Source organism: Schistocerca serialis, chromosome 3, assembly GCF_023864345.2.
Source record: "Schistocerca serialis cubense isolate TAMUIC-IGC-003099 chromosome 3, iqSchSeri2.2, whole genome shotgun sequence".
NCBI classification, from domain to species: Eukaryota; Metazoa; Arthropoda; class Insecta; order Orthoptera; family Acrididae; genus Schistocerca; species Schistocerca serialis.
Window position 1 is genome coordinate 823064202 of NC_064640.1, and position 21457 is coordinate 823085658.

The 21457-nt window shown below is 41.5% G+C and overlaps 1 pseudogene; it reads left to right on the plus strand.

Moving 5' to 3' along the window:
- LOC126471246 (heat shock 70 kDa protein 14-like) overlaps window positions 1-21457 on the plus strand; it is a 235253-nt pseudogene that overhangs the window by 181084 nt on the left and 32712 nt on the right.

The following is a 21457-nucleotide window of genomic DNA, read 5'->3' on the forward strand; positions in this document are numbered from 1 at the left end:
CTGGTAGAAATCCTTGGGTAACAGAAGAAATATTGAATTTAATTGATGAAAGGAGAAAATATAAAAATGCAGTAAATGAAGCAGGCAAAAAGGAATACAAACGTCTCAAAAATGAGATCGACAGGAAGTGCAAAATGGCTAAGCAGTGGTGGCTAGAGGACAAATGTAAGGATATAGAGGCTTATCTCACTAGGGGTAAGATAGATACTGCCTACAGGAAAATTAAAGAGACCTTCGGAGAAAAGAGAACCACTTGTATGAATATCAGCATCTCAGATCGAAACACAGTTATAAGCAAAGAAGGGAAAGCAGAAAGGTGGAAGGAGTATATGGAGGGTCTATACAAGGGCGATGTACTTGAGGACAATATTATGGAAATGGAAGAGGATGAAAATGAAGATGAAATGGGAGATACGATACTGCGTGAAGAGTTTCACACAGCACTGAAAGACCTGAGTCGAAACAAGGCCCTGGGAGTAGACAACATTCCATTAGAACTACTGACGGCCTTGGGAGAGCCAGTCCTGACAAAACTCTACCATCTGGTGAGCAAGATGCATGAGACAGGCGAAATACCCTCAGACTTCTAGAAGAATATAATAATTCCAATCCCAAAGAAAGCAGGTGTTGACAGATGTGAAAATTACCAAACTATCAGTTTAATAAGTCATGGTTGCAAAATACTAATGCGAATTCTTTACAGACGAATGAAAAAACTAGTAGAAGCCAACCTAGGGGAAGATCAGTTTGGATTCCGTAGAAATATTGGAACACGTGAGGCAATACTGACCCTACGACTTATCTTAAAAGAAAGATTAAGGAAAGGCAAACATACGTTTCTATCATTTGTAGACTTAGAGAAAGCTTTTGACAATGTTGACTGGAATACTCTCTTTCAAATTCTAAAGGTGGCGGGGGTAAAATATAGGGAGCGAAAGGTTATTTACAATTTGTACAGAAACCAGATGGCAGTTACAAGAGTTGAGGGGCATGAAAGGGAAGCAGTGGTTGGGAAAGGAGTGAGACAGGGTTGTAGCCTCTCCCCGATGTTATTCAATCTGTATATTGAGGAAGCAATGAAGGAAACAAAAGAAAAATTTGGAGTAGGTATTAAAATCCATGGAGAAATTAATAAAAACTTTGAGGTTCGCCGATGACATTGTAATTCTGTCACAGACAGCAAAGGACTTGGAAGAGCAGTTGAACGGAATGGATAGTGTCTTGAAAGGAGGATATAAGATGAATATCAACAAAAGCAAAATGAGGATAATGGAATGTAGTCAAATTAAGTCGGGTGATGCTGAGGGTATTAGATTAGGAAATGAGACACTTAAAGTAGTAAAGGAGTTTTGCTATTTGGGGAGCAAAATAACTGATGATGGTCAAAGCAGAGAGGATATGAAATGTAGACTGGCAATGGCAAGGAAAGCATTTCTGAAGAAGAGAAATTTGTTAACATTGAGTATAGATTTAAGTGTCAGGATGTCGTTTCTGAAAGTATTTGTGTGGAGTGTAGCCATGTAAGGAAGTGAAACATGGACGATAAATAGTTTGGACAAGAAGAGAACAGAAGCTTTCGAAATGTGGTGCTACAGAAGAATGCTTACGATTAGATGGGTAGATCACATAACTAATGAGGAGGTGTTGAATAGGATTGGGGAGAAGAGAAGTTTGTGGCACAACTTGACTAGAAGAAGGGATCGGTTGGTAGGACATGTTCTTAGGCATCAAGGGATCACCAATTTAGTATTGGAGGGCAGTGTGGAGGGTAAAAATCGTAGAGGGAGACCAAGAGATGAATACACTAAACAGATTCAGAAGGATGTAGGCTGCAGTAGGTACTGGGAGATGAAGAAGCTTGCACAGGATAGAGTAGCATGGAGAGCTGCATCAAACCAGTCTCAGGACTGAAGACCACAACAACAAGAAGCAACTTCCCCACCCCACAAAGAACTCCTTGAAAAACAGCCAGCTAATCTGTATCCTGGTAAAGGAAGCCCCTGAATTGTCAAATTATTTTGTGGTACTCCAATATACCAATAATTCCAGAATCACATCTGTAAGCAGTTCACTAACTTTATCTCTAATACCTTTTATATTTTGATGAAATATGCTAATTCCTTCTCTTCTTGGAAACATGACTTCCTCTGAATATAAGCCTTTAGTTAGAGGGACTTCCTTTTAGCAGTTATACATATCAGCTGTCTTCACTCTAAAATAAGTGCAGCTTCAACATCAATTACTACAGGAATTTTTCCATGAGTGATCCTACCAACACCCACTACACTGTCGTCTATAAGCTTTTCCAGCTTCCCCTTCCCATACCTTCTGAGGTGGAGGCCATGCCTAGTGAAACATGACAGAATAAATTGTCCCTCATAGTTTGGGAATATCAGTACCAGGTTTGTTGTCAATGCTCCCTTCAATTTTTCAAACGCTGTCTAAAAGTTGACTATGGAAATTCCACACCTTTTTTCAACAAATGATTCAATAGCTTAGCAATTTCGGTAAACTCTTCAATGAATTCCCATTATTAATTACAGAACCATAAAAATGATTGAAACTGCTATGTAGTTTGTGGTGGTAAGAAAACACATTCTGCAGAAGTTAGGCGTGCGTCAATATTCACATCTTCCTCTCATTACAGAGTGTTAACTGTGCTGGATTTAGGCTCTTAAAGAATTCCTCTGACCATTGCATGTGCTCTTCCATATCCTTAGAAAATGCAGTTATGTTGTTGAGATAAAAAACAGTCTTGATTTTAATCCTCTGAGCACTCCATCGGATACTAATAGCCTCCGAGATAGCTGGCACATTCTTCAGACCAAATGGCAGCCTAAAATATTGATAGTGACTCAAAGGGACAGTAAATGTGGTCTTTGGCCGCCCTTCCAGAACCACTTCCAACAGTGATAACCACTCCTCATACACATTGTGAAGTATTTACATTGACTTAAGTTCTCTCTAATCTCCATTATATTTAGTACAGGATGTCTGTCCATCACCGCTCATGCAGCAAAATCTATGCTTTTTTGTTCCATTCTATGATTTTTTCAGGACTATTACAATGATAGCTGCCCATGGACTGTAACTTGATTCAGTATTGCCCTCAGCCAGCAGTTGATCAATAAATTCTTCCAGTATAGGTTATAGGTGCCTAGGTATCCTGTACGGCTTCTTATACACTAGAGCATTGTTAACCGTTGGTATGGTATGGCGAGTTACCAGTATTGCAGGTAATGATTGACTGGGATTGAACAGATTGACAAATCATATTAACAAGTCTTTCATTGTTGACTTATCTCTTCCCTCCAAATTGTTTTACCTTCTCGCATAATGCAATTGTGTTGATGGTCTGGTTGTGGCAAAGGTCCTCACACGACCTACCCAGATTATACTCGTCCATGATCTCGAAGTTTGCAATCTATAAGCTCAACTTATCAGAGCTAAAATCATCCACACTTTCCAAAACCATACAATCCCCATCTATTTCCTTCACATGTACCAGGCTTCAGTGCACAATATAGTGCAACATGTCCATCTTGTTATTGCATTCCAGTACCTCTGCAACACGCATCATCTGAAGGTCAGTACCCACCCACATTTGTAACACTGAAGTTTTCTGCATTGCTTTTTAACATGGTCCATATGTCCACAGCTGTAGCATTTTACCTTTGTGTGGAAAAAGAAACACACAACCCTTATCTTGTCCTCAGGCCACAATATTGATCTCTTCCACTTGCTTAGCAGCCATAATGGTGGCAGCAAAATCCTTCGGGTTTTCCATTGTCGCTCTCCTTGACATGTCTGCTGGAAGTCCTCTTAAAAACACATCTGATTCCTGTTCTCCTCTTCTTGTGGAGTAATTCTGTCTGCTTCTACTTTCTGTGTAAACTCGTACAAGTTAGCATTGATTTTCCTAATTCTGCCTATGAATGCCTCTACCAACTCACTTCACTTTTGAGACAACCCATTAAGCTGTTCTCTAAAAAAGCCTTGCAATATTCTGCTTGCGATAATGTGCTTAGTGGGCCTTCTTAAGCTGCTTAAATGTCTGTGCTTTATCCAGCACTTGATGGTACTGATGTATGCTGCTTGCATCACAACCAACTGTAATTTAGACACATCCAAGAATGTCTTGTCTGACCAACTGCCCAACCTAGCGGCAGCTTCCAGGTCATCACTGAACATTGAGACATCCTCGGTTGCCTTATCCGAAAAAGGAGTTGCTAGATTAGCTGTGACAGGATCCAGAGAAGGGATAGGTGAACTAACCAAAGCTTTTGCTTCCACTACATCCACTTGTTTATGCTCATTCTCGCTATTAAAAGTCTCCTTCTCTTTGCAAAGCTTCATTTATCTCCTTTAGCTCGGCAAACTGCCTTGCCAAGAGTTCATCCATTTTCTGGATTGTCATTGTTTCTGTTTTTGGCATTGTGCAAACTCTTAACACACCACTCTAATGAAAGCATCAACCACAATACACACAGGCATGGTTACAAGAACAAACTACACTATTCCTTATGAAGGATAATAGCCCACTGTTATTCAGAACACTGATGCACTTTGTGGCCATTGCTTCGTCTTGTGCTGCACACAGCTGGCACCACTCACATGCATAGGAAGTCATTCCCAGCCAAATTACAATACTGGCACCTCACTGGTTGTAAGTAACATTCCTTATAATTACCCCTATACAACAGAATCCCAATCCCTGAAAAGGCAGCAGGTCATAGTTAACGGGCAGTGCCATTGGCTGGTGATGACTTCATTCATTTCTGGTTGTTTGGTTTAGTTGGCTCCGGAAGTAACAGTTTAGAATCGCAGACAGTCTAGTACCGGCTGTACAGCTGTTCTACATTCTGAGGCTCAGTCTCTTTTGCATTTTATGCTAAGGAAAATTCAGTAACAGGGTGTAATTTTTCAGAACTGTAAAATGCAGATATTTGGTTATGTTATCTATGTAAACCAAAGTGTGTTTGCTGAGACTGTGGTAGATGTTATAGATTTTGATAATGATCTTAAACCTACATAGATGTGTGAAAAAATACCAATATAATTTAGGTGCAAATCCCCATGTCCTGTATGGGCATCCGTTGTTCAGTGTGTTTATGGTGGTGAGGTATGTGGATGCTTCAGACTTTTATTGAGAGAGAGACAGAGAGAGAGAGAGAGAGAGAGAGAGAGAGAGAGAGAGAGCTGCAAAAAGGGACATAATTGAAATGTAATCATCAAATGATTCTCTTAAATTTTTTCAAATTGAGTTGATATAACAAACCAAAATCTGAACTCACTTTCAAGATGAGTGAGGTTCAAATCTCCACCTGGCCATTTTAATTTAAGTTTTCTGTGATTTCCTCTTCTCACTTCAAAGAAATGCAATAATAATTTGATTCCAGTGCCATTTCCTTCACATCTCCTCATGAGCTAATGTTCTGTTCCTAATGTTCTGGGTTGACAAAATGTTAATCTTTTATATTTCTTCCTTTTTATCTGATAAAATAAAGAAACCACATACAGAAATATGTGCATGTGTTATTCAGTTGTTTCTGCTTGGACTGTGTTATAATGAAATATGTTGTTTTAATGGTGACAGCATCTTTCAAGAACCTAGAGGACAGATGTCATGTGAGAAAATTTATGTATTCTTCTTGTTATTTTGTGTAATCCTTAATTTGGATGGTAGGATGTGGAATCAAACCTGTATACTCCCATATATAAATTAGTCAGTTCTTGTAAATAATTACTGGATTTAATTTTTTGTGTTTTTTTATCCAGAAATTGAGTAATCGTTGTTTAGTATAACATTGTTTGTAATTATATAATTTGTATTTATAAATAATTTATGAGTAATGATTACATACCTCCTGCAGGATGTGCCTCGTTTATCGCCTGGGGGGAGCTACAATGGATGTTACAGTTGTATTGTGCTGTGCAGGAATGTACACAGTGAAAGGCCATGTGTATAAAGCAAACTTCGGAGGGGACAAGTTCACAGATATACTTGCCAACTTCCTCGCCGAAATATTTCACCAGTGAGTTCAATTGGTCTCTGTTATTACAAGATGTCTCTCTTCTTGACACTGTGTTATTGTAATATTGTTGATAATTACCCTATGTATGATTTGTGATCAAAAAGTAATGGAAATTTTTATTTTCCTAAAGAATCTTTGTTTATTCATAATCATCAGCCTTTTCCGCTTCAAAGTAATCCCCCTCAGATATGATACACTTACGCCAGCACTTTTTCCAATCTTGGAAGTGCTTCTGAAATTCACTTTTCGTTATGATGTTCAGCTCCTTCAGTGATTCTGTTTTTATCTCATCAGGGGTGGCAAAACAACGTTCTCTCATTGTTTTCATCGACCTCAGGTATAGGAAGAAGTTGCATTTGGCCATGTTTGGTGAGTATGGTGGCTGAGGCGACATAACGTTTTTGGCTTTTGCCAAAAAATCGTGATCAAGCATTGAGATGTGAACGGGAGCATTATCGTGGTGCAATTTCCACGAGTAGTTTTGCCACAGTTCTGGCAGGTTTTTTTTAGGACTGCTTCATGCAAACAGCACTTAACTTACAGGTAGTGTTCCTTATTGACTGTACAACCATAAGACAAGAACTCTTGATGCACTATCCAATTGTCATTGAAGAAAACAGTGAGAAGAACCTTGGCATGTGATCGAATTTGTTGAATTTTTTTCAGTCCTGGCTCTTCAGGCAGTTTCCATTGGGATGATTGGGTCTTGGTGTTAGTGTCATACCCGTATACCCATGTTTTGTCACCTATTTTAATCTTATTTAGAAGTTCTGGATTGTTGTCAACTTTGTTCAGCATTTCCTGAGTGAAGTCTAGGTGGCGACGTTTTTGGTCAAAATTCCATGATTTTGGAGCAAACTTTGCTGCTGGTTCACGTTTAATTCCCAAAACACCCACAAAAAAAAAAAAAAAAAAAAAAAAAAAAAAAAAAAAAAAAAAAAAAAAAAAAAAAAAAACTTGGCATGAGCCAAAGGATACGCTGACATCATCAGCAACGTCTCTGATGGTGATTTGGTGGTTTTCCAGAGCCATTTTCTTTACTACTTCCACTTTATAAGTAATGATGTGCTAGAGCATCCAGAACGGTTACTGTCTTTGTCTTCTCAACCCTCTTTGGAATGTCCATACCCCTCATAAATTCTTGTCTTACTCATAGTAGAGTTGCCAATAGCCACAGTCAGTATTTCAAATGTTGTGCTACACTTTATTCAATTTTTCAAGCAAAATTTAGTGCAACAGTGTGGGGAAAACATAGATTGCTACTTACTGTAAAGATAACACACTAAATTGGAGACAGGCACAGCTAAAAGACTCAAATAACCTTTTAGCAATGGCCTTCATTGGAAAAATAGAAACACACACCATTCATTCACACAAGCAAGCACACCTCACGCACACATGACCACCAACTCCAGCATCTTAGGTCTGACCCCAGCTGCCGGAGTTGGCGGTCAGTAGTTCATGAGGTGTGCTTGCTTGTGTGAATGAATGGAGTGTGTGTCTCCTTTTGCAATGAAGGCTGTTGCTGAAAGCGTATTTGTAAGCATCTTTTAATTGTGCCTATCTGCAACTAACAGTAAGTAGCAGTCTATCTTTTCCTATGTTGGATACTCCTGCCTGGAGTTTCCATTGTTTAAAATTTAGTGTAAATTCTTTGATCCACCTTTTTCGAAAGTAAAACATTTTCCAGGGACTCTGAAAACACGTATAACCTTTTCGACTGTGAACAATAAAATAAATATTTAAAACAGCTGAAAATCCCAAACATATATCAGGAACATGTGTATCAACAAGAGAAAAAAAGGAAAGAAATTGAAGATCAGATGTATGAAGCCCACGAAATAAAAAAATTCCCATTACTTTTTTTATCACACTTTGTATTATGTGTAGTGATGATTGTTGTCCCGCTCCTAGTAGATGGTCATTTTGACAATATGTGCAAAATGCACCTGTCTCCTTTGAAAATATAATATTTTACTGTTAATTCTTTTCCAAACACTACAGAAGACTGCCAGTGGTGTATGAAATACAGTAATATTGTTGTTGTTGTTGTTGTTGTTGTGGTCTTCAGTCCTGAGACTGGTTTGATGCAGCTCTCCATGCTACTCTATCCTGTGCAAGCTTCTTCATCTCCCAGTACCTACTGCAGCCTACATCCTTCTGAATCTGTTTAGTGTATTCATCTCTTGGTCTCCCTCTACGATTTTTACCCTCCACACTGCCCTCCAATACTAAATTGGTGATCCCTCGATGTCTCAGAACATGTCCTACCAATCGATCCCTTCTTCTAGTCAAGTTGTGCCACAAGCTCCTCTTCTCCCCAATTCTATTCAATACCTCCTCATTAGATATGTGATCTACCCATCTAATCTTCAGCATTCTTCTGTAGCACCACATTTCGAAAGCTTCTATTCTCTTCTTGTCTGAACTATTTATTGTCCATGTTTCACTTCCATACATGGCTACACTCCACACAGTAATATTATGAACAGTAAATTGTCTTGGGTTTATTAATGAGTTTTCAGTGATGATGAAAAGTATAAATTGCCTTGAAATAGAATACATGTATGATGCAATTTGAAACAGTATTGAGATGTATTCATAGTCTTACGTTTGTTGTGTAAACTGTGTTACTAAACATCTAACCCACTATTTGGCATATGGTTCATGATTCCAGTTACAGATTGCCTATCTGATGGCTTCCAAGGGCAACAAAAATTTGACTTTCAGTATTTCATTTAATTATTGGCCAAATTTAAAACATTAAAATTCTGTCATAATTTACTCATTAAGAGGTATAAATCTTATGTTAAAAGTCGGGCACAGTAATAAAAGTCTTATAGTTAGAAATGATGCACGTATCTTGAGGCAGCGTAACTCAGGGCGTGCAAGTTGTCCAGGCTATATTCACCCAGAATTTGAGAATGAGAGCACTTAGCAACTTCCAACTAACTTTACACGTAATTTCAAATCTTTTCTAAACTTTTCTCACTTACATGATTAATGTCAAATATATTTAACACATTAACTCGTTTGTAGAGTAATCATACAGTCTGAAATTGTTTTATACATGAGTGTTAGATTCTTTAAAGAATCTTCATTGAGGTTTACTGTTAATTACTAGGATGTGATCAGAAAATTGGCTATAGCAGTTGTCAATGCAAGTATTGCAAACCCATGCAAGGTTGCATTTATATGGTGAAATGTATTATAATGTGAGATAATGTAATGGAGAAAAACTGTGTAGCTTTAATACAGGGTGTACATAAAGTCCGGGAACACTTTCAATTATTTATTGCGTAAGAACCAAACATTGTACAGATATCATACATGTCGTCTTGAAGAGAAACCCTGTAGGTTTTTTTCCATGTATACCATGTAGTTTGGTAATTTGCCGATAGTCAGGGCTAGTCGCAAACGTGGCAGGTTTTCTGTGTGTTGGAGTTCGACAAAAACGAGTGTACTACAGCTGTTCAATGGATGCTTAAAACCAAGTATGGTAAGAAGCCACCAACAAGGAAGGCCATTTAGCACTGGTACAAAAAATTCATGAGGATGGGTTGCTTGTGCCCAGATAAGAGAAGCATGTATGAGAGACTGGGAAGGCAATTTAATCAACCAAGATAGCATAACTCTTGTTACAGATCCTTACCATTTTGAAATGATGGGAAACATTAGCTCAGAAAATAACTGGATATGTAACCAAATATTTGCTAAGTAAATGTTGATAAATATAAATTTAAAGATAGAAGGAACCAGGGCATAAACAGTGGAATTACATCTTGATAGCAAAACGGACAGTGTGTGACATAAATTTGAGCCCTGTGCATGATTACCCGTAAACACTATTTCTAAGTTTTTCTTTGGTTTCCTTCACTGCTTGCTCATTGTACCAGTTGAATAACACCAAGGATAGGCTAGAGCCCTGTCTCTTTCCCTTCTCAATCACTTCTTCCCTTTCATGCCCTTCAACCCTTATAATTGCTATTAATCTTTCCTGGTGTTGGCTTCTACCAGTTTTTCCCTTTTGTAAATAATTTCAGTATTTTGCAACCGTGAATTACTATACTGATATTTTGGTAATAGTCACACCTGTCAGCAACTGCTTCCTTTGGAATTGGAATTATTCTTCTGGAAGTTTGAAGGTATTTTGCCTGTTGTCTCATATATTTTGCACACCAGGGTGTGTAGTTTTGTCATGACTGGTTCTCAAAAGGACATCAGCAGATGTTACTGATAAAAATGTACCTAAGGGGCCTTGTTTCAGCATAGATCTTTTGGTCCTAGGTCAAATTACCCTTGCAGTATCGTAGCTCCCATCTCATCTTCATCTACTTCCTTTTCCCCTTTCTATAATACTGCCTTCAACTTAATTTCCCTTGTATAGCTCATCTATATATTTCTTCCACATTTCTGCTTTCCCCCGTTTGCTTGGTACTGGTTCTCCATCTAAGCTCATGATATTCATACAGCTGCTTCTCTTTTTTTCCAAATCCCTCTTAATTTACCCGTAGGCAGTATCATTCCCTTGCAAACATTTGCTCATGTCCTGGTGGAATGTCCGCTTTATAAAAATATCGTAATCTAGTCAGTTACTTTATATTTTAAGATTAAAAAAGAAATGTTTATAGATTTTTAATGAATTCTTCTACCAGATTCTGCAAATGCTTTAAAATTTTCAGTTAAACTTACCCCAAAAATTTAAATCTTAGGATTAGATGTCACTTTCCCAGTGAATGTCATACTAAATATTTTCAGGTTTAGGTCCATACTTGCACATCAGTAACTATTTAAGTAGTATGTTGTAAATAAAAATCTTGATGAAATTTCCATTTCTTAAATTATTTTTATGGCGGGCTTAAAGTAGCACTCATTGATAGCCCACATTACTGAAAGTGCGTTGATATTACTAAGAGTTTGGTAAAAGATATTTTTAGGTTCTGGACCCTACTTACATATTAGTATGTATTTAAAAAGTATGTTGTTGATGCAAGTAAAGAACAAATAATGAATATTTCTGTTTAAAAAATTTTTTTTAGGGCAACTGTCGGGAAAAATGTGTTGGTATTGCTAGAGTTAAACAAATGTCTTCAAGATGATCATAAGTGAACATTACATAGTATTCTGGGCCCACATTTTTGAGCAACGAAGACTTACAAAAGAAAGATGAGTTACCCTAGGACATTATGCCATATGACATTATTGAATTAAAGTATGCAAAATATGTCACCTTACTGATTTGTCTCCCCAAGGTTTACAATGATTCTAAGTGCAAATTCAACTGAACTAAGCTGTTTTAAGAGTTCCAAAATTAAATCCCTGGAATATATTGCTAGACTTACTAAGTACAACATTCTGCAGTCTTTTGTGTAGCTATGGCATTGATTGGTTGGTTATACCATCAATCCCACCAAACTTCAATTTATCTAAGAGAATGCTGCGATTCACATAATCAGATGCCTTAGATAAGTTGCAGAAAATACCAGATGGCGCTATTTTATTATTTAGTGCTCGTAAAATTTGGCAAGGGAATATGTAAATGGCATTCTCAGTAGAGCAACTCTTCTGAAACCCAAACTGTGGTTCGTTGAGGATATCAGTGCTGCTAAGGTGAGATAATATTCTAGAATACATCACTTTCTCAAACATTTTGGAAAATGGTGTCAGCAGTGAAGCTGGTCAGTAGTTATTGAACTGACATCTCTTTTTATCACCTTTCTTAAAGAGAGGTTTGACAACAGAATATTTCAGCCTCTTTGGAAAAATGAGTTATGTTAGTGATACATCACATATTTCAGATAAGACCATGCTTTTTATATTGGAACAAAACTTTATAATATTGTATTGGAAACACTATCTAAACCAGATGAGCTTTTATTTTCAAGAGTATGGATAATTTTCTGAATTTCAGAAGGAGAAGTTGGTAATACATTCATATGATTGAATTTTATGAGAGTTTCAACACACTGCTGTGATTTTCCCCTTTAACTGTTTGTCCCTATACTTTCTACCAGTTATTAAATGTACTTACTACCCGTGACTCATCATTACATCACTGTCATTCAGTTCAGTAGTGGTGATATCCTGTGCCTCGTTGTCCTGTCTCTCGTTTCACTGCATTCCATAAAGCCCCAAGTCTGTTGTCAGAATTACTGATTTCTGACGTGATGTGAAGGTTTCTTGAATTTTTAATAATTTTTCTTAGTAATTTTGAGTAGTTTTGTTGTGTGCAACTACAGCTGGATCAATACTTGTTCTTGCTAATAGGTACATTTTCCTTTTCCTTGAAGATGATATTTTAATCGCTGTAGTGATCCATGGTTTTCATATGGCCATTTAATATTCTTTCTAATTAGCATATATGGAAAGGTATTTTCAAATAATTAAATGAATTTATCATGGAATAGATAAAATTTAATTTAGCATTTGGTTCAGCATAAATTTCATCTCAGGTTATCTCTTGTAAGCTGTTCTTAAAAACATCTGTTGTGGAGGCATTAATTATTCTGATTTCCACTTAAGTGTATCCATACTGTAAGGCACTAGGTAATTTATCCTAACAAACAGTGCATCATGTTCAGAGAGAGCATTTGTTACTGGGTAAACGGTATTTTTCTGGCTTTGAGCTTTAAAACCAATTAGGGTCCTACAGTCTTTATCCATCTGTGTTGGAAAGTTAATTACTGGAATCAAATTGTGTGATCCAAATAAAGTTCCCTATTTTTCCTATCAGGATCCTTTAGAAAATGTGCATTGAAGTCACCACAGACCATTAACTGCTTGCTGCTGCCTGACAGATAGCACAGTAAGGAATCCAGATTCCTTATAAATAGTTTAAAATTTCCTTGTGGGTATCTATATAATTCACAGATACACTTCTCTGTATGCTGATCACTTCAAAAACTACTTGCCTTAATGTTTTTGAACTTGTGTTATGTCTTAATATATGTAACAGATCTTCCTTTTCATATATTATTTCTGCATGAGTAAGCTGCTGGAGTTAATGTTTTATACATAATAATAACAAGGAGCATATTAAGAGTATTAGAAAATAGTCTTGCTGCATATAATGTTAATTTATAGCAGTGCACTTTAGTAGTATCTTTACACACCTTGTGATCACATGGTTTCTTTGTCAATGAAAGTCTCTCTATTGTATAACAGATTTGTTTTTGTGACCACTCACACCATTAATCCTCACATAAATCCATATTTTATGATTTTAGTCTCATTTTCCATTTCTTAATAGCTGTACTTTATTTACATGTATCATCTTGAACATGCAAATCTGAAGTGTCCTCCAGTTTCCCCCGTTCGTGTTCTGTGAGAGCCTACACTCATCTACTTTGTCTTATTTGTTGCTGACAGCCACCTTTACCTGTGCACTCTAATATGCATAACAAGAAGTTACAAGCAGAGGATTTGAATGTAATTTTTAAAATATTAAATGTAAATCACACCATTTCACATAGTTTTACACTTCCAATTATTATCTCTCTTATTCCGTCGTCATTCTATCATTTACAAAATTCAAACGAATAAAGAAATGTGTTGATGAACTGCTATGATAAAAATGTGTCTTTGCTTACAGTATGAACGTTACAACAGCTACTAGTGATAGTTAGCGCTCTAATCGACCTACCATATGCGGCCAATCACTACACACACTCCCCCCTGCGGGTCCAGGGATTACAATAGGCCCGAGGTATTCCTGTCTGTCCTAAGAGGTGAGAAAAATGAGTCTCATACGTTTCGGCCTCTATGGGGTGGTCCCCTGTAGGGTTTGACCTCCATTTTTCAAAATTTTCCCAAAGAGTGAGCGAATTGGGGAAGGGCGCCTTACATGGTTTATCCTGTCCATTGTCTATAGAGATCTTTAGCCCACTTCCTTGCCGTTGCATTGCAGTCCAGCTCATCCTCCATCTCTTGGGCAAGGAACCTTCCTGAATGTGTTTTCCACCATGCACTGTGCAGTGTCGCTTTCTGCACCAACGATGACCATGGACTTATTTTGCACCTCATATCCAGCATGGCAGCCAGTCCGTTGTGGTGGGGCCACCATGTACCCTGTTGGTTGTAGCCCCCTGACAAAACGGGGATGGCTCTGCTGATGCCTGCGCTGTTAACTCCCAACATATGCCAAGGATATGCCTGTCACTCTGGGGCATCAGGACTCCCGGCAATGGCCATCGTGCCAGGTGGCCTTTGCTGTGGCTGGGTGGCGCCCGTGGGGAGGGCCCCTGGTCAGAGTGGGTGGCATCGGGGCAGATGATGCGCAATGAAGTGTACCACATCATCACTTGGCGGTGATCAGCCACCAGCAGTCTCTAAGAGTTCCACGTCTCAGTACAATGCAAGAAATTCTGACCCTAAATCATTCCCCTCCCATGGGGGAACGCCAAGCTAAGGATGGCAGTGAACCTTATTCACCCTGGTACCTCATACGTAAGAGAGCTGATGGGGACTCCTTTGTTTCGATGAAGTCACAGTTTTTGTAGAGCATTTGCAGGAAAAGTTTAGGGAGGTGGAGGGCTTGTCCAAAATGCGTTCTGGGTCAGTCTTGATAAAAATAGCATCCTCTGCCCAGTCATGGGCTTTACTCACTTGTAAAAAGTTGGGGGATGTTTCTGTTACCATCACACCACATAAGAGCTTAAATATGGTGCAGGGTACTATATTCCACAGAGGCCTTCTTTTACTGTCTGCAGATGAGCTGTGCTCCAATTTAGAGCAGCGAGGTGTACATTTCGTCCGGCATGTCCTCCGGGGTCTGAGGGATAATCAGGTTGCCACCGGTGCCTTCATCTTGGCCTTCGAGGGTGATACATTGCCTGAGAAGGTCAAGGTGGTGGTCTACCGCTGTGATGTAAAGCCCTATATCCCTGTCCCGATGCGGTGCTGTAAGTGCTGGAAGTTTGGCCATATGTCTTCCCGCTCTACTTCCAACGTCACATGTTGAGATTATGGATGTCCATCACATCCCAATACTCCATGTGCCCAGCCTCCCATCTGTGTCAACTGGGGTGAGCATCATTCACCTTGCTCGCCAGACTGCAGGATTTTACAGAAAGAGAGGAAAATTATGGAATACGAAACCCTGGACTGACTGACCTGGACTGAGGCTAAGAGAAAATATGAGCGCCTACATCCTGTGGCTATGACCACCTCACACGCTGCCGCTATGAGAACAGTTGTAGCTCCATCAGTTCCATGAATTCCACTCGACTCTTGGAACCAGAAGGCTACGCCTGCCCCCTTGGTGGGGGGGGGGGGAGGGGGGGGGGCAATTCCCTCCTGTTGCTCCCGCATCGCCTACCTCGGGAGCACTGCCCCACCAACCATCGGGGACACCAGCCCCACTTCTCAGCTGGAGAAGTGTAAGTCTTCTTCGGCTCCTCTCGCCAGGAAGGGATCCCTTGGGTCACTCCCTTCCCAGCTTTCTGCTAGTGGGAAAGACGATGCTGCCAGTGGCCAAAGTGCCCAAAAGTAGCTGGTTGTAGGGTTTCACAATCATCCTGAGTCCCGGAGACTGAATTAGTGAAACCCTCTCAGCCAGAGAGACGCAAGGAGCAGAGAGATAAGTCCAAAAAGAAGACCTCTATGACCAAGGAAATTGTGGTGGCACCCACACCACCGCTACCTACAAGGTCTGCATCTGGGGATGAGGTGGAGATGCTCGCATCTGCTGAGGACCTACAGTACTGGCCATAAAAATTGCTACACCACGAAGATGACGTGCTACAGACTCGAAATTCAACTGACAGGAAGAAGGTGCTGTGATATGCAAATGATAAGCTTTTCAGAGCATTCACACAAGGTTGGCACCGGTGGTGACACCTACAACGTGCTGACATGAGGAAAGTTTCCAACCAATTTCTCATACAAAAACAGCAATAGACCGGCGTTGCCTGGTGAAACGTTGTTGTGAAGCCTCGTGAAAGGAGGAGAAATGCCTACCATCACTTTCCCGACTTTGATAAAGGTCGGATTGTAGCCTATCGCGCTTGCAGTTTATCGTATTACTACATTGCTGCTCGCGTTGGTCGAGATCCAATGACTGTTAGCAGAATGTGGAATCGGTGGGTTCAGGAGTGTAATACGGAACGCCGTGCTGGATCCCAGTGGCCTCGTATCACTAGCAATCGAGAAGACAGGCATCTTATCTGCATGGCAGTAACAGATCATGCAGCCATGTCTTGATCCCTGAGTCAACGGATGGGGACGTTTGCAAGACAACAACCATCTGCATGAACAGTTTGACGACGTTTGCAGCAGCATGGACTATCAGCTCGGAGACCATGACTGCGGTTACCCTTGACGCTGCATCACAGACTGGAGCGCCTGCGAATGTGTACTCAACGACAAACCTTGGTGCACGAATCGCAAAACATCATTTTATCGAATGAATTCAGGTTCTGTTTACAGCATCATGATGGTCGCATCCGTGTTTGGCGACATCACGCTGAAAGCACATTGGAAGCGTGTATTTGTCATCGCCATACTGGCGTATCACCCGGCGTGATGGTATGGGCTGCCATTGGTTACACGTCTCGGTCACACCTTGTTCGCATTGACGGCACTTTGAACAGTGGACGTTACATCTCAGATGTGTTACGACCCGTGGCTCTACCCTTCATTCGATCCCTGCAAAACCCTACATTTCAGCAGTATAATGCACAACCGCATGTTGCAGGTCCTGTACAGGCCTTTCTGGATACAGAAAATGTTCGACTGCTGCCCTGGCCAGCACATTCTCCAGATCTCTCATCAATTGAAAACGTCTGGTCAATGGTGGCCAAGCAACTGGCTCGTCACAATACACCAGTCACTACTCTTGATGAACTGTGGTATTGTGTTGAAGCTGCATTGGCAGCTGTACCTGTACATGCCATCCAAGCTCTGTTTGACTTAATGCCCAGGCATATCAAGGCCGTTATAACGGCCAGAGGTGATTGTTCTGGGTACTGATTTCCCAGTCTCATGATGTCATCCTTCAGTGGAATCACGATGACTTTTTCCACCACCTGGCTGAGCTACAGCAACTGTTAAGCTTGACACCTGCTATCTACATTGCACTTCAGGAAACCTGGTTCCCGGCAGTGCAGACCCCTGCACTCCATGGCTATAAGGGATATTACAGGAACCGTAGCAACTATAATAGTGTGTCAGCTGGAGTTTGCATTTATGTCCTAAACTCAGTCTGTAGTGTAACAGTGCCCCTTCAAACCCCTCTTGAAGCAGTGGCCGTCAGCATAAGGGCGACACAGGAAATAACTGTCTGCAATGTATATCTTCCTCCAGATGGTGCAATACCCCTGAATGTATTAGCTGCACTGATTAATCAACTCCCTAAACCTTTCCTACTTTTTGGATATTTTAACACCCATAACCCCTTGTGGGGTGGCACCGTACTTAGTGGCCAAGGCAGTGATGTCGAAGCTTTACTGTCTCAGTTCGACCTCTTCCTCGTAAATACTGGGGCCACCACACATTTTATTGTGGCTCATGGTAGTTACTCAGCCATTGATTTATCCATTTGCAGCCCAGGACATCTCCCATATATCCACTGGAGAGCACATGATGACCTGTGCAGTTGTGACCACTTCCCCATCTTCCTGTCACGGCCCTGGCATCAGGCCAACGGTCACTTATCGAGATGGGTTTTTAAACAAGGTGGACTGGGAAACTTTCACCTCTGCGGGCACCATTGACTCTCCCCCACAGGGTAACATGGGTGTGATGGTTGAGCAGGTGACTACAACAGTCGTTAATGCAGAGGAAACGCAATCCCTCGCTCTTTTAGATGCCCCCTTGGTGGTTGACAGAAGTCACTGAGGCAATTAAGGAGCATCAGCAAGCTCTACAGCAGCATAAGTGGCACCCTTCCCTGGATCACCTCGTAGCCTTTAAGCGGCTCCTTGTCGGCGTTCGCCAGATTATCAAATTACGGATGGAGGAGTGTTGAGAGAGATAAGTCTCATCCATTGGATGCCGTACGTCACTTTCCCAAGTCTGGACGAAGATCAGACGTCTTTTTTGTACCATATCCCAACAGGTGTCCCTGGCATTAACATCAATGGTGTGTTGTCAACCGGCGCTAACGCGATTGCTGAGCACTATGCTTCAGGCTCTGCTTCGGCGATCTAACCCCCCCCCCCCCCTTTTGCACCCTGAAACGGTGGATGGAAAGGAAAGCCCTCTCGTTCGCTACACCCCACAGTGAACCCTATAACGCCCCATTTACATAGTGGGAGCTCCTCAGTGCTCTTGCACATTGCCCTGACACAGCTCCTGGGCCAGATCAGATCCATGGTCAGATGATTAAACATCTCTCATCTGACTACAAGTGACATCTCCTTGTCATCTTCAATCGGATCAGTTGCGTCTCGTCTTTCCATCCCAGTGGTGGGAGAGCACCATCATTCCGATGCTTAAACTCGGTAAAAACCCGCTTGAAGTGGATAGCTATCAGACCATCAGCCTCACCAATGTTCTTTGTAGGCTCCTGGAGTGTATGGTGTGTCTGTGGTTGTGTTGGCTCCTAGAGTCACGTGGTCTACTGACTCCATGCCAGGGCGGCTTCCGCCAGGGTTGCTCTAACACTGATAATCTTGTGTCCCAAGAGTCTGCCATCTGAACAGCCTTTTCCAGATGCCAACACCTAGGTGCCGTCTTGTTTGATTTACAAAAAGCATATGACACCACCTGGCAACATCATATCCTTGCCACATTATACAAGTGTGGTCTCAGAGGCCCACTCCTGTTTTTTTTATCCAAAATTTCCTGTCACTTCATACTTTCCGTGTCTAGGTTGATGCCTCCCATAGTTCGCCCCATTTCCAGGAGAGAGGGGTCCTGCAGGGCTCCGTATTGAGTGTATCTCTATTTTTAGTGGCCATTAATGGTGTAGCAGCAGCTGTAGGGCCATCCGTCCCACTGTCCCTGTATGCAGACGACTTCTGAATTTCACACTGTTCCACCAGTATTGGTGTTGCTGAGTGGTGCCTACAGGGCGCCATCCACAAGACGCAGTCATGGGCTCTAGCCCACGGTGTCCAGTTTTCGGCCGCAAAGTCGTGTATAATGCACTTCTGTTGGTGTTGTATTGTTCATCTGGAACCAGAACTTCACCTTAATGTCGATCCACTCACTGTAGTGGAGACATATCGATTCTTAGAACTGTTTTTTGACGCCCGATTGACTTGGCTTTCTCACCTCAGTCACCTTAAGCAGAAATGCTGGCAGCACCTCAATGCCCTTCGCTGCCTGAGCAACACCAATTGGGGTGCAGATCGCTGTGCGCTACTGCAGCTCTACAGAGCCCTTGTTCAATCCCGCCTTGAGTATGGGAGTGTGGTTTATGGTTCGGCTACACCCTCAGCATTGCGTTTGCTCGACCCAGTGCACCACTGTGGCGTTTGCCTAATGACAGACGCTTTTAGGATGAGTCTGGTGAATAGTGTCCTGGTGGAGGCCGGAGTCCCTCCATTGCAGGTTAGGCGTGCACAGTTGCTCTCCAGTTACATTGCATACGTTTGTAGTTCTCTTGCGCATCTGAATTTCGGTCTCCTTTTCCTGCCCGTGGCGGTTCATCTCCTGCATCGGCGGCCCAGGTCAGGGCTTACACTTGCAGTTCGTGTTCAAACCCTTCTGTCTGAACTTCAGTTGTTGCCTTCACCACCTACACTTGAGGTTCATTCACGAACACCTCAGTCGTGTACATCTAGGCTGCAGCTTCGATTCTCGTCACGTACTGGGGCCACGAAGTGGTTTACACCAATGGCTCGATGGCTAATGGTCATGTTGGCTTTGCCTATGGTCACGGAGGACATATAGAGCAGCATTCCTTGCGTGATGGCTGCACCTGAGCTCAGTATTACGCCGCAAGGTTTTGTGGCTTTGGGAGACAGAATGGCATAACCTCAGTACGCACAGCAAGCTGCGTGCCCTTGAGGAAACTACGAATGTGTGGAAGACCTCTGTGCGTGCCTCTGCGTGCACATAAGGAAACTACGAATGTGTGGAAGACCTCGGTGCGTGCCTCTCACAGGGACTCTGTGTTTCTCTGTCGGCTCCGCATTGGCCATACGTGGCTGTCTCATGGTTACCTCCTCCTTCGTGATGACCCACCTCAGTGTCACTGTGGCTCACGAATGACAGTCGTCCATCTCTTGCCGGACTGCTCACTTTCCGCCGCTCTGCAGCGGACTTTTAACCTTCCCAGCACCCTACCTTCAGTGTTGGGCAATAATGCCTCAACAGCAGCTTTAGTTTTACATTTTATTCTTGAGGGTGTGTTTTATCATTTTCTCCAAGTTTTAGCACATGTCCTTCATCCCTGTGTGTCCTCCACCCTCGTGCTTTCAGGGTGGGGGTTTTAATGTGTTGCAGAGTGGCTGGCTTTTCCTTTTTATCCTCATTGTCAGCCAGCCATGGTAACGTGCTCTTTTGATTTAAGATCTTCTACCTGTTTTCTGCGTCTTTGTGGTTTTCTTGTCCCCTTTTGTCCATTTAAGTGTGTTGACCTTCAGTCGTTGTCATTTTTCCTTTCATTCTGTTTGGTCTTGTCTCATTGTCTTACTCTCACCCTTGTGGCATTGTTTCCTTTGGAACAGTGGACCGATGACCTCATAGTTTGGTCCCTTCCTCACTCTTTTAAACCAACCAACTAGGCCACTCTTTGTGCAGTCTGTTGATTACTGGCTTGCCCAGCATTATTTGTGCCAGGTTTACTTAATTGGTACACTACATGGCTATGACAATTGAAACATGATGTCCTCCCTCTCTCTAAAAAAAAAAAAAAGAAGAAGAAGAAAAGACCTTATAGATGTGTGCTGATAGGATGGATGACCATTGAGGCGAAATGGTCGTTAGTGGTAACCTCAGGTGAACCTGCCACTCCGTAGTTTTATAACACCTACATAGGCAGTCAGTGCCCTCTATCTGGGTGGACTGTACAGAACCCAAGCTGTTTGTGGGAATGCATGTGGATCCCAACTAAGACGAAAGAAATATCTTCATGTTACGGGTGGGTCATTAGCAGTCACCAAAACCCTCTGGAACTGCACCAGGAAATTGAACTTTGATCATTGTTGAAAGGCAATCTTGTCAGAATGTCTTTGTTGTGGAGTAGAAAAACACGATACCCTCAGCTACCATAAGGCCTTGTAAGTTGTAGGGACATCATGGACATTGACACTGCTGAACTGAAAAAGTAGTGGGGAATCGGAAGCATAACAGAAGAGAGGAATTTGATGATGTAAGTGAATGGTGAACTGTAGAGAACTGTTGCCTTCAGCGTAACATTCAGTTGGCTATCCTAGAACTCATCAAGGTTTTATTTATTATACTAAAAGTAAAACTTTAGGTACCCAATCTAATGTGGTGCTACAAATGCCAATGGTGTGGTAACACCACAGGAA